The following is a 14,107-nucleotide window of genomic DNA, read 5'->3' on the forward strand; positions in this document are numbered from 1 at the left end:
GTGACTGTGCATAATTCATTGAACTTGCTGGTGAACATAATGTGCCAGTTCAACATAACCAAAGATATCCAAAAGGATAAGTGTTGAAATCAATGACAAAACTAATGCAACACATCCATAATACCAATAGTGGGCCCCTTTAGTAAGCATCCAAACAACTGAATCAAATGCCTGGAACTTAAAGTATCATCTTTATTAATCCAAAAGTACTTGATAACATAACAACATATTGCTAAAAGTTTGTCTCTCAACTAAGCTAGAGCTATATTACAAATGTTGAAACTATTATTTTCCAACCACACATACAAGAGAAGGTGGGAGATTATTTAAAGCATGAAATTCCTAACTACCTAGCATACCACTCCCAAAGTTCAAGGAGGATGCTTTTATTGAACAAAGAGAAAAAGAAGGTGAAGTTACAAGTGTTGAGAATCAGTCAAAGTCTATTGGAACAACTGAGAGAATCTAGCGTAGCCTTTGTCCTAAATTTACTCTTATAGAAAAGGAAATCATTAAGTCTTCAGATAAGTCATAATGAACCATCTTCAACTGCTAGTTGACTCTTTCAATGACAATCCTTGTTGTCTCTTTTATCGGCCAACAACTCCATGATCTTTATTGTTGAGCATCTTGGAATGGTTCAACATTCTTCTTTAGTCCTACATGAAATTGTTAACGTGCACAAATATAGACATATTTATCCCTATTAGAGTAACATTCAAAATCTACATGTAACATTACCATGGATATTCCTCATAGCATAATTACCTATTATATTGCATCAAAAAGGAACATATATCAAATGAGTTCATGTCATATTACCATATCATCAAAACATATAAAGTCTTATCACTTAGCAAAGGTTCTGAACTCAAAAGACATATCTAGACTCCTAATGTCCTACTAATGACACATAAACATGGATAAAATAGAGCCATTCTTTTGGCTCATCAATGGGAACCACTAAGAAAGAACCGGGTTAAGAAAACCTTCGGTCTTGCCCAAGGAATATGCATTCCTAGATCAAATTTGAAAGAAAATAATAGAATTACATGATTGTCTTAATGCCAATATTTACATCAGAATCCTGTACAAGGCATACACCTCGCCTAAAGGAATGATACATAATACCCTATCCCAGAGGGCCCCCTTACATTATTCTATTTCATCTATCTTCATGTGTGCTGAATTCATAGTGTTGATCATATACTGCCATTCTTTCTTTAGACTGTGTAAAACAAATGGCTTATAACCTATCTTGCATTGCTTGACAACCACTCACAGCTCAAGGATTTATTAGCTTGTTAGAATCTACAGAACATAGCATATGTTCGCCTATAAATAAAACTGATAATGTAGAATAGATAAGATAGTAATAAACTAGCTCAAACCATATAATATCTTGAACTCAAATAATCAAACTACTATAATCCATATTTATAACAACAAGAAACCATTTAACCTACAGAAGAAGATCAATGCCTATATAGCTATCTATATCTAAATCTGAAACTTATATATGCTTAATTATGGGTAAGCGGATTAGGTTTACCCATACTTAAGCATATATCCGACCTACCTATCCAGATATAAAAATTTATATACATATAAAATGATGTGGGTATAATATGAAAAATGCAGGTAGCCAAGACATAGAGCCAACTTGAAAAACCATATACCACCATACCATAACCATACTTTCCATTATCTATATAAATTTAATATCTCAAGTTAGGATAAGAGTCATTAATTATGAATATAAAATATAGGATAGTGGAGCCCATCTTTAATTATGGTATAGACGCAACCCAAGAGTAGCCAAAAAACCCACAAGACTATTATTCTCCTACTAAGAAGGCTAGGTTAATTATATGCTCATATTCAGTTTAAAAGAACTATAGTCAAAATTTGGTGATGGAAACTAAAGAAATTTATTCCTCAATGTCGGTCAGATCAATTTATGCTTCCTTGTCTAGCTGAGATGGATCCTCCATCTTAGAATACACTCTTGTGGTACTGCACGAAGCCTTATCATTATGCTTACCTTGTTCTTTTACCCAGGAAGCTTTGATAATGACTAGTGGAAGATTTGGATTCTATCCATAGGTAAATCTGACATGTCATTCAGAATTACAAACCCTTCCTCTCTCAGATAATCCACCCACCGGTTGCTATGGGAAGCTGCACTAATATGTAGCCATTTCAAAAGGAAATATGCATTTCTGCAGATTATCTCTCTGCACTTCTCAAACACAGACTTATCCCTAAACTCTAGCAGTGGGCATTTACTCATGAAATGACTTATCTCACCCCTCCCATTGATAGTCACACTCGCATAGTCCTCTGGGAAAGGAATCATTAGGTTATCACCTATGCTCTCTACCGCCTACTCTAAAAGACCCAAGAATCCATCCCTAAAGATTGCCTTACTTAGTGCAATGACCTCTTCCTTCCCAAAACCCACACTAATCAAGATAGCCCCAAATGTGGCTAGGATGTCACAATTCACTCTGTAGCTAAATTCATGACTAAAATTCTCTTCCCCCATAATTTCCTAAATGGCTCTACAAGAGAAATCATCCAAGCCATTCAAAATTCTACCCCGTCTTTCTATTTTGATTTATCCCCTAAAAGCCATTAAATGGTTGTCACTTGTAGATGTGAGCTTTAGGTTTGACTCTATCTGTTCGAAATTGAAATGTTCTAACACAACGTTCAGTATATAAAATGAAGGGTTCTCTAGAAGTTTCTCAAAAGACATACTATCAAATCAATCATACGAAGCATAAGTTTAAACATGTGTGCCATTCCTGAATTACATAATGCAAAATAAAGCCTATAGCTAAGCACAAGTTATAATAATGATATTGATCTCGATAAATCTCTCAGCCCCGCTATGCTCAATTCAAGTCTTTAAATGTTAATAATTAAAAGAGAAATTCCTATGTTTCCCAAGCCTCTAAAAAACTTTAAGCTCATGTTGAAAAAAATATGCTAAGTTGTTTACACTATTGAATCCTATCGTTAAGAAAAAGATAGGCTACCCTCCAATTCTTTCTATAAAATGTCCATCTGCCCCTAGATTAGCCAGTTTATCAGCCTCGGTATTTCCTTCTCTATAAATGTGGTTAATAGTCGTATCTTTAAAGAGGCCCATAAGCTTATTATCTCTCCCTAGAAGGGAATTAAGTTTCCAATTAGGAGTATTTTTAGTTCTAATTGTGTTAATTATGATGTGTGAATCCCCTTCAATGGCCAGTTTTTTTATCCCTAAAGCCTTACGAAGAAGGAGGCCCTCTACAAGGGCCTCCATTTCTACTATATTATTCATTGTTCTACCAATTGGTTTGGCTAGTTTAGCATATGTGGATCCATCGCAATGGTATATTATGCATCCAATACCAGCTGTGCCTGGATTAGCCTTGGAGGCTCCATCAGAGTTGAGTTTGAACCACCCATAATCCCGTTTTGACCATTTGCATTACTCTCTCACTCTACTTGTTGTCAATCCCCCCACTCCATACTATGGTGGGATGATCAATCCAAACCAGTTCTTCCTCATAGCATTGTCCCATATTAAGAAGGAACAATCTTTAAGATTACCATTCCTAAGTCTGTTATTGCTAGTTTCAACTATCATTGCTTCTATTTTATTGCATAATTGCTTGGGATCCAATTTTTTGTCTTGGAAAATCCTCCTATTCCTTTCCTTCCATATCTCCCAGACTACAATTGAGGGAGTGAGTTTCCATAGGTCCTTGTAAAGACTCTTCCTATTAAGCAACGACTATTTTTTCATGTTAGTTACCAAGTTATTTGAGGGAGCTGAGGTCCAATGCAATTTCTTACACAACCATTCCAAAAATTCTAAAGCATATGGGCATCTTAAAAAAAGATGATCCATAGTTTCCTCATTTGGATCACATAAGGCACACCTGGATGGTCTTGCATAACCAATTTTCTAAAACCAAATTATTATTAATACTCTATTTTGCAAAGCTTCGCAAAGGAACATGCCAGCTTTTGGAAAATATACCTTGTCCCAACAAAGGTGAATTGGTAAGTCAGTCTTATTCCAATTAAAGGGCTTAATAATTTCTTCATACTCTGCTTTGGCCTTGTAGGAACTAGTATTTGATCCTGCCCATACAAGCTTATCTTCCCTGCATCTGATATTAATATGTCTATCTACTAGAGACTCCTTTAGTTCTCTTTTTTCATCTTCTGTGAGAGGAGTATCATTCACACTCTTCCACTCCTAGCCTAGGTTTGGGTCTCCACTTGGGATATGTATGTAATCTTTTAAATAAATGCCCCAAGTGTTGCTAAGCACTTCCTTGATTCTAGGTTTCATGTGGGCACTATCCAATGCAAGGTATCCTCTCCACAAGTCACTCCAAAATTTTACTTTGCTGCCCTCTTGCAACATCCCACACGATTATGTTTGAAATAAGCTACCTACATTCTAGCATAAGATTCCAAACCCTAGATCCTTTTGGAGGGTTTTGAGATCTGAAAATGCTACTAGGATCTGGACTTGTTAGATATTTCCTTTATAGAATTTTAACCCACTTTTTGCTAGTTTCATTATACATACATCGGATTAATTTTGCACCTAAAGCTAGACTCTGCCAACTGAGGTTCTTCAATCCAACCCCCCCACAACATTTAGGTCTACATAATCTGTCCCAATTAATAGTGGCCAGTTTCTTGTTTTCTACGGAACCTTGCCAATAGAACCTTCTCATTAATTTGTCCAATTTAGCTCTTTATCCTTGTGTTAAAGGGAGGCATGATAGTTGGTAGATAGGGATAGTAAATAGAACAAATTTAATCATAGTGGCTCTCCCTACATTTGAAAGCCACTCCCCTTTCCAAGACCCTATCTTAAGTTCTACCTTGGACTTGATAGATTCCCAATGTTTATTTACTAACCCCCTTATCCAAGGGCAACCCAATATATTTGCATAGAAATGCACCTTTCTTGAATCCTAGGATATTGCAAATATCCTCCTCATATTTTGTTTTAGTGTTTAGAAAGAAGATCTCTGATTTGTTTGCATTAACGGCTTGTCCCGAGGCATTGGAATATTTTTGCAATAAGGCTTCAAAATCTCTAGCCTCGGTCATGCTAATTACTCCAAAGAGCACCGCATCATCGACAAATTGCTGATGAGTGACGTTTTCTATTCCTTTTGTCACCTTGATCCCTCTAATACCACCCAATGAGTGGATATAGTTAACTAACCTACCAAAGGCTTCTGCCATTATAATGAAAAGAAAAGGGGATAAAGGGTTCCCCTGCCTCAATCCTCTAGATATACCAAAGTAGCCTTCAGGAGTTCCATTTACCAAGAGGGACATTTTAGGGATGCAAATGCAACTAAAGAATAGGTTAACACATTGCTTGGCAAAGCTAAAGTCTTCCAAGCATTTACACAAGAACTTTTGATCTACCTTATCATATGCTTTCTTTATGTCTAATTTAACCAACATGTTAGGTTCCCTATTCTTTTGTACTGAGTGTATTTCTTCCTCAGCAATGATAACCCTATCTATTCCTCTAAAATGATAGAAGGTAGGATGATTTTAATTCTATTGGCTAAAGCTTTTGACAACACTTTGTAACTCGTGTTACAAAGGGAGATAGGTTGAAGTCTTCCAATTCTTGAACATTATATTTTTTTGGTATCAATTCTATGAAGGTATTATTAATTTCAATGAGAATTATGCTCGAGTTTCTCATGTTTTTTATAGCCTCCCAAATCTTAGTCCCCATGAAGGGTCAACATTATTGAAAGAACCCAGTTGGGAATCCATCCGGTCCTAGGGCTTTCTCAGGTTGAAGTTGGATCATGACTATTTTAACTTCTTCTAAAGTGAATCTTCTTGTTAGCATTTTGTTTTCCTATTCTGAAATCATTTTGGGGATGTTTGCTAGCAATTGCTTTTGTGAGCCTAGGTTTGAAAATTCCCATTTATTTTGAATATTTTGGAAATACAACACTAGCTCCCATGCAATTTCATTAGGGTCTTCTACCAAGTTACCCCTACTACTCCAATTCTAGAATCCTGTTAACATTCCTTCTTATCCTGGTGCTATTATGAAAGAACAATATTTTTATCCCCATCACCAAGCCAATGTTCTCTAGACTTTTGCTTCTATAAAATTTCCTCTTTAGTAAGAATATCTTCATATTTATGGAACAAACCTTTTTCCTTATGATATCCATGACTATTAATTTTGTTTCTAATAATCTCCTCATTGAGCTTATTTAATTCTTCCTCTAAGGTCACTTTTTCATGAAATATGTTTTTATAATGTTGTTCCAATTTATTATTTTTTGTTTGATCCTTTTCAATTTAGTTATTAGACAAAACACTTTGGAACCCATAATTTGTTCCTCTTTCCACCACTTTTTGACTAGACCTAGAAAACTAAGATCTTGGAGCCACATCCTTTCAAATTTGAAAGGACATATTTTTGGCTTGACATCTTCCTCTATTGTTAGGGAGACTGGAAAATGATCTGATCCTGAAGATGAAAGAATAGTTGAGCTAAAGGAGTTCTAAAATTTACCAGGTTACCCTTAAAAAGGAATCTATTTAGTTTTTCAGCTATATACTCATCCCTAGTTCTTTTGATATTCCAAGTGTTTTTTCCATTGATCATCCTAACATCTACCAAATTATTATTTCTGATCCATAATTTAAAATCTCTTTGGGCAATTGACTCTACTTGAGTCCCACCCCATTTTTTTGTCATGTCTTGAATTACATTAAAGCCTCATCCTAGGAATTAGGTTCTATCATCATTTAACGACAAGAAGTCTTCTATCTCAGTCCATACTTCCCTCTTTCCCACTATGCTAATTGGGCCATAGATATTAATAAAGAAAAAGCTCAGTGAGTTATTAATACTATTGACCCAACCACCCTGCCAACGAGATTTCTGAATCACTTCTTCAAATCTAACCTTTCTGGGATCCCATAATACTACAAGCCCCCCATTCGCACCATTTATGCTAACAGGGGTAGCTTTCCAAATTCCTAGTTTACGCATTAAAAGATCCCAATCTAGTTCTCTCAACTTTGTTTCCTGAAGCAATATAATTTCAGATTCAAAGGTTGTGAGGTAGAGTTTAAGTGAACGTTGTTTGTTAGGGGCATTAAGGCCCCTAACATTCCAAGATGTGAATCTCATTGATCCATGGGAAGGCTCTTCCCCTTCCCTACTTGAAGTATATATATGATTTTAGCCCGATCTTCTATAGCCCCAGCCAATAGCCTTCCCACAATCTGGGGTTTTCTTATTGGGGCAATCTTGTTCCAGACCCAACTTGACCCCAGTTGCACAATCTTGTTCCATCATTGAATGGGAGGCAAATTCCCCTGCTCCTCCTATTCATCCATTTTCAAAATAGCTTCAATTAATCTTCTTTTTTCATTAGCAGCTTCAATATTGTCCTCTTCCTCAAACTCATCTTCCTCTTTTGATAAATGATTAAATCCTATCAGATTATAGACTGCATCAAGTTCTATAGGGATTTGATCTTCCTCCCTTTCTTTAATCTCTCCTTCTTCCAACAAGATATTCTATTATGCCCTTTGAGTCTCTAAGACCATCTCATTCTACTCTACTTTCAGGATAGGAAGTGGAGGGGCCACAAACTGGGTCGTCTCAGGTCTCTTCAAAGCCTCCTCTAATTGAGGATTCACAAGACTATTTGTTCCTATAATGTTATCAATGTTATCATTATCATCTATAGGTTTAGCCCATTCTATGTAGAAACCCCCAACATCCTTATTAAAAGTGAGATTTATGATCTTTTCATGGCTAGGAGGATTAATGGATGGAGAGCCCATATTTGTAATATGAATCAGTACGTTGGTAGGCACTGAGCCCTTATAGAAATTTGCCCTTATATAATATGCCTCTTGAGAGGTTATAAGTTCTAGAGGTTCCCGATTTTGCCTATTGTTATCCATATCTACTAGTGATTTGACCTCAGTGGAATGAGAGAAATTTCCTTCTACTCCAATAAAGGTGCCTAATGCATTACCAATTTCAACTATAGAATCAAAATGCAATATCTCTACTAGTAAATAAGGAATGCTAATCCATCTAGGGTTACTATTACGTTTGACATCAAACGAATCAAAATTCCTTTGCCACTCAATAAGCATAAAGTTGTAACCTTTAAAAATGATCAGATGTCCATATAACAATTCATTCCTCAAAGCTTCACTGTTACAGATAATAAATATGAAATCATTGGGGAGGATGGATATACTTACCTGACTGGCATATGTATGCTCCCACCAAGCTGCAATATCTCGAATATCTTGTCCCGAACCTAGCCATTTTGCAAAAACATTGAATTTTTGACATTGGCTCCAGTGATGGATCATGGTCTTGTTCTAGATGATGAAGGCCTTGGCATTCCATCTCTGTCTTAGATTTCCTTCGATACTCCTGCCATTGGTGTGGCTTTTCTTCTTCTTAGGAGGATTTGGCTTAGGGTTGGCTTGAGAATTTGAGTTATTCTTAGGTTTAACCGAATTGCTTTTGTTATGTGCATGTAGGACTCTGCGAATTCCCATATTTTGGTTGAGGAATTGCATATTATTAAACCCACCATTGGGAATTATTGTGGATGCCCTAATATTTGGGTCACCAGTGTTTCCATTTGGGTGAAGAAAAATCCTCTCTTGTTTGAAGCTTGACACTGAAGGTTGATTAAATTGGTGTTGCAATTCCTTCAACCTTTTCGAGATAACTGGATGCCATTCAAAATATGGCTACTTTGGAAAATTATTATTTATTTGTTGTTGGGAGATGTACGGAGCCCTGCATTTGTCTACCTAGGCTCCATTTTGAAAAACCCACTGAGGTCGATGTTCGTCGCCTCCATTGTTCTGCGCAGGTTTGTTTACACCAATTTGGATCCATTTTGGACCCGATGCACATCTAGGAGGGCTACAGTTTCACAGTACCCCTTGAGTCTAAAATTTTTATTTCCTTCATTCTGCGATTTCTGAATGCCATTATTAATTCTGAATGCAAGGTTAGACTCATATTTTCATTGGCGCATTGATTTTCGCATATTGCATATTTAGGAAGAGCAGAGCAATGTTTTTTTAAAAATTATATTAATTATTATTTTCTACTATACTATTGCATAGGGATTTGATTCGCACTATTTAAATAAAATAAAATAACAATTTAAATAAATTATTGATGGAAATGAGATATTGAAATTATGATTATATGAGTTGTTATAAGTAGCTTCAAATGGGTATTAGGAAAATTTGTATCGGTGATTTAAAATGAATCTAAAGGGATTAACGACATGTGAATATGTTAGAATAAGTAATGACGTTGAGGTATCCTAGGGAATGTTGATCAATGAGTTGTGTTTATTTCTGCTTGTGTAATATGATCATATGATTATGTTTAAGTTGAATATGTGCATATTGGTACATGGATGTTTAATGTAATTGGGTATCCTAATTGTATATGTTGCATTAGATAATTATGTTTTTTTTTTAAAACTCTATATGTGCATGTTAGATGGTTAATTTTTCTAGGGTATTTTGGCGGGCATTACACTACACTTCTGACTAGCATACCTACTGTTGACTCTAAATTTTACCTTGGAAATGAACAACCTTATGGGAAATTCAGTGATGGGGGACCAGTTGCATAGGTTTCACTGAATAACCTCCGGGATTGAGAAGCCCACTCTTCCTTATGGGTTTGAAGGGAAGGGAAAAGAAGGAAACTTTAAGAACAGTAAATCTAGACTATTGAGGTGATATGCCAGAGCATTTTTTAAAAGACATGAGCATACAAAACCCAAGTACATATGATTTTTAAGCCCATTCAACAATCTACAAGTCTGAATCAGGAACATAACCAAGATACAATTAAATTTCTTTGCAACATAAGGAAATACTCATCATGCATTTACCATATAACAAGTGCAAAACATAGTTTAATCGGCAAAATCTTAGATAAATGTATTCCCAAAGTTATTGGAATTCTAATAAAACAACACAGAAAAGACCATCAAAGCATACTGAAAGAAGTATCACAAAGGCCGCATGCACAATTTGAATAACCTTCTCCAAAAAATAGTAATAGTTTTAAAAGGCCAAAATTCCTACTAAGCAAACTTAATTGTTCTTGAAAAGTTCTAAACCCCCACTACCAGGGAAAAAACAAGCATAAATAGAGCCTGTGACTCTGGAAACGGCTCCCAAACATGCCAAAAAGGCACAACCACCCCCAAATAGAAAACTATGCCGTGTCCCCCTGAAGATCACACCCAGCAAAATGGTCCCAAGACTTCACTCCCTGCCTACAACGATCTTCATACTGCCATAAATTGAAAAGATTTCACTAACTGTGGAAAGGCAAGTTAGAAAATCCTTTCAAATAGAAATGCACCCGCCAAAACATGACGGTGTCGGGTAACCGTTTACTTATTACGCTAAAAGGTGGGCCTTGAAAAGAAACCCAGTCAACACGTCTTTCAATTTGTCACCGTCGCGCTACTCCAAAAATTGAATGCCAAATATGGACCAAGGGAGTAACACCAAGCTGACAATTGTCTTGTACGCCCTACACTGCTAGAAAATTAAAAAGGCAAAAAAAACAACCTAGCCGGAAACCTTAGTCACAGGGTTTTTAATGTGAACATTTCTTGGTGAGTAACAGGGGAAATTCTACCTGTGGAATATGAGAACCCAAAATTGTTGGCTCGCAGACCAAACTTCATGCCAAAATGGGACGGAGCAGATCGAAGGTCTGTTGCAAAGGCGTCCATTCATCCTCGGAGAGTGTAACCCGCTCCTCTAAATTCTGGAAATACTAATCTAGGAAAATCACTTCATCAAAAGGTAAGGGTGCAGGTTCATCCTAGACCTACTTCAGGAGAGTAGAGAGTTGGGCCAGAGGGTGTAAAAGACACTCCACCTCGGTCGCCGAAATAGGATTGCCTAGGCGCTATAGGAAAGCTCTATCTTGTAAAAGACACTCCACCTTGATCGCTGAAATATGATTGCCTAGGCGCTGCAGGAAAGCTCTATCTTGTTGCAAATGCTCAACCTGGCTTAATATTTTCTCAATCCCTAACACAGTATCATCTGCAGGAAATGGAGAAGGCAGGCCCAATGAAACAAACCTCTCAAAACGTTGCTTGATATCCAGAATTAAAAACTATAAGGGTACAAGGGCTACTGAAGCCTACTTGATTACCCTATGTTGGTTGATGAAAACATTCATCTTTCTAATCAATTGTTGACGGTCATCAATCCCCTTCTCCCTTAATTATTCATCCTGAGCAGAATACAACAACTGAATAAGACCTTGGGCTATCTGGAACTTAGGACCGATGACAAGCATGGAACTACTAATGAGGGCATTGGCCTCGGCACAGAGGGATTGTGCTTCACTAAGGAATCTTAGCACAGGCTGCAGTGAAGGGCAGTATTGTTTTACCTTTTCCCAATGAGAAACATACAACTTTGTCAACATAGTAGAATCTTGGGAAACCTTCTCTAGAGGTGGAATGCTCAGCAAACACAAAATTTCATCATCCTTCACAACCATCTCCTGCTGAATCCAGCTCCATTTACTTTGTTCAATGGCCACTTGATTCTCCAAAGTAAGGATCATTGCCTCTCCATCTCAGACAACTTGCTGCAACTGCGATGTACGATCTTGATCATGTCGCAAAAGAGTCTCCACCTCTGAAATGCACTCACTGGTTTGTCCAGACTAGCCTCTCTCGCTTTTAGTTCTGCTTCAAATTTTGTCTTTTCTTCAAACAATGATACTCGAGTCTCGCTCAGTTGATGGACATAATCTTCTTTTAGAAGGATTTCTTCACATAGCTCCATTTGGACTTGAGTAACATCCCTAGAGGCTGCCTTTAATTGTTGTATCACCGCATCCTTCTCTTGCAATTTCTTTAGAGCCATGTTCCTTATCGCCTCTTGTCCTTTCAGCTAAGAGTTCACATTGTTGAAGATTGACTGCAACTTACCTTTTTCTAAATTAGCCTGAGCTAGTAGGCTTTGCAGACGATTGATTTCTGAGCTCCAGGCTTTATCTTCCTTCGTTTGCTGGGTGAGGGAATCTCAGAGACTAGCATTCTCTACTTGGAGCTTTTCCATACAACGACTCTTCTTGATAAAATCCATGGATACAAATTTTGAAGTCTCCTCCATCATCTCTACTTTGTCAAATGCCATGGAACTTTGAAGACTAACGCTGATGGCCTGTATTGTGTAATCATTTGGTCTCATCTGAGATTCGGGCTTGTCAACCTTGAGAAAAAGATTTGCAAACTAGAGACAATCCTTTTGCTCACTGAAATGTCTCTGCAAATGAGGGCGGGCTGGATGAGGATCTTCCTTTTCCTTTTGCTTTCCTGTCTTACCAAGGTGAGCAGTTCTAGCATAAGCAACCTGCTGCTGGAACTCATCTGGATTATTGATAGCTTGACCTGCAAAAGTTGCACTAGGAGGAACTGCAAAGGGGAATTACGAAATGGGCCTAGCAAAAGCAATCTGGATAGGATGGGCTAGAGCTGACGGGGAAAATAACAGGACAAAGGGGAGAGCTCTTAACAGGAAAGGGCTTATGGATGCTACTCCCATAACCCGAGGAGAGGATTCTCCAAAACCTAGCCTACGTGACATGGGGGTTGTTTCTGATGTTGGTGAGGGAAACACTGTGGATATAAAAGTCGTGGCCAGGAAAGGGACAGAGGCTTGCAGAAGAACATTTTGGGGATCAACCGGCGTACCCACTGGGGCTAAAGTGAGAGTGGTAGGGACTGAGGCCTGCATTGCTATCATGAGGACAGCTGAAAAAATATCCTGAGCTAGAGATGAGGGAAAAAAGGGGCGTACCTGAACAGTGAAAGGCACCGATCGCTGAAGATCTGAGGATGTTTTTGGAATTTGAGAGGGTGGGCTCCCTCCTGACGTGATAGGATGTTGCCTCTTCTTCAGAGGGCTTTCATGGGATTGCTTCTCAGACCACCTTTTACCAGCCTGTGAACGAGGTCTGCGAGCTGCACTATCCAAAGGAAGGAGAATTTGTGGTTCTAGATCCTGCCTTTCAATATTTATAACCTCTACCTCCTGCCGCGCAGCAACCTTGGGAGATGAGTCCCCGCGTGAGGAACTATCACCTATCTCTTCATCATATTTATTTACCTTACACCATTCTTGTTCAAAATTCTCATCCAGGGGGGCATTTCCAATTCTAGTTCTAGGTTGATTTACCTCTTGTCGATAGACCCAAAAATCTTTCCTTTTCTTTTTGGACCAAACTAAAGTCTTCATATTTTCCAACAATGCCCGAGGGATAGGCTTTGCAGGGTTGAATTTCTGCAAGGGGAAATAGCACTTTAGCCATGGGGGGCATCTTAAGATAAGAAAATCATCAGGGCCCACATATAGGTTCGGGTCGTCAACCCAGGGGTTCGTGCGCTCTGCCCATGAATTCTGAGGCTCATGCCTGACACCATTCTTTCTTTTTCTTAAGCGACCATCAGGGTCATAGCTCTAAGGGTCATCAATCACTACAAAATCAAACTGCACCATTTTTGATGTCAGGATCTCTTCTGCAATTTTCCTTCTCACTAAAGTGATTAGGCCAATGGCCTTGTTATCTTTGGTGATAAAGGTATCATGCTTTCCTGCTCCAATGGCTCCCTCAATCCTCACCAACTGCCTAGCAATCTTGAGAGCCAGGGTTTGATTAGTTACATAAGTGGGCAGCCAGAAAGGTTCTTTGGAGAACCCATGCACCTAGATGAAAGAAAAATTAGAGCCCACGAACCAGTCGCAAGGAGGGCGCTCATTTTGCATCCAATTCATCTGGACCTGGGAGAAACAGGCTAATGGCTCATTAGGGATCACTCCAAGGTCTTTGAGCATGGGAGTCATGAATAGATCTAAAAACTAATATGAATCATAGGAGGCCAGCAATAGAGGTGTCCAACAAGACACCGACATTACATTTCCAGATTCATCGTAAGTGGCCAAGCACATGAACTGCCCAAAGAAAGCCTCATTTTGGTGCAAA

This window comes from Cryptomeria japonica, chromosome 1 (genome assembly GCF_030272615.1).
Source record: "Cryptomeria japonica chromosome 1, Sugi_1.0, whole genome shotgun sequence".
NCBI lineage: Eukaryota > Viridiplantae > Streptophyta > Pinopsida > Cupressales > Cupressaceae > Cryptomeria > Cryptomeria japonica.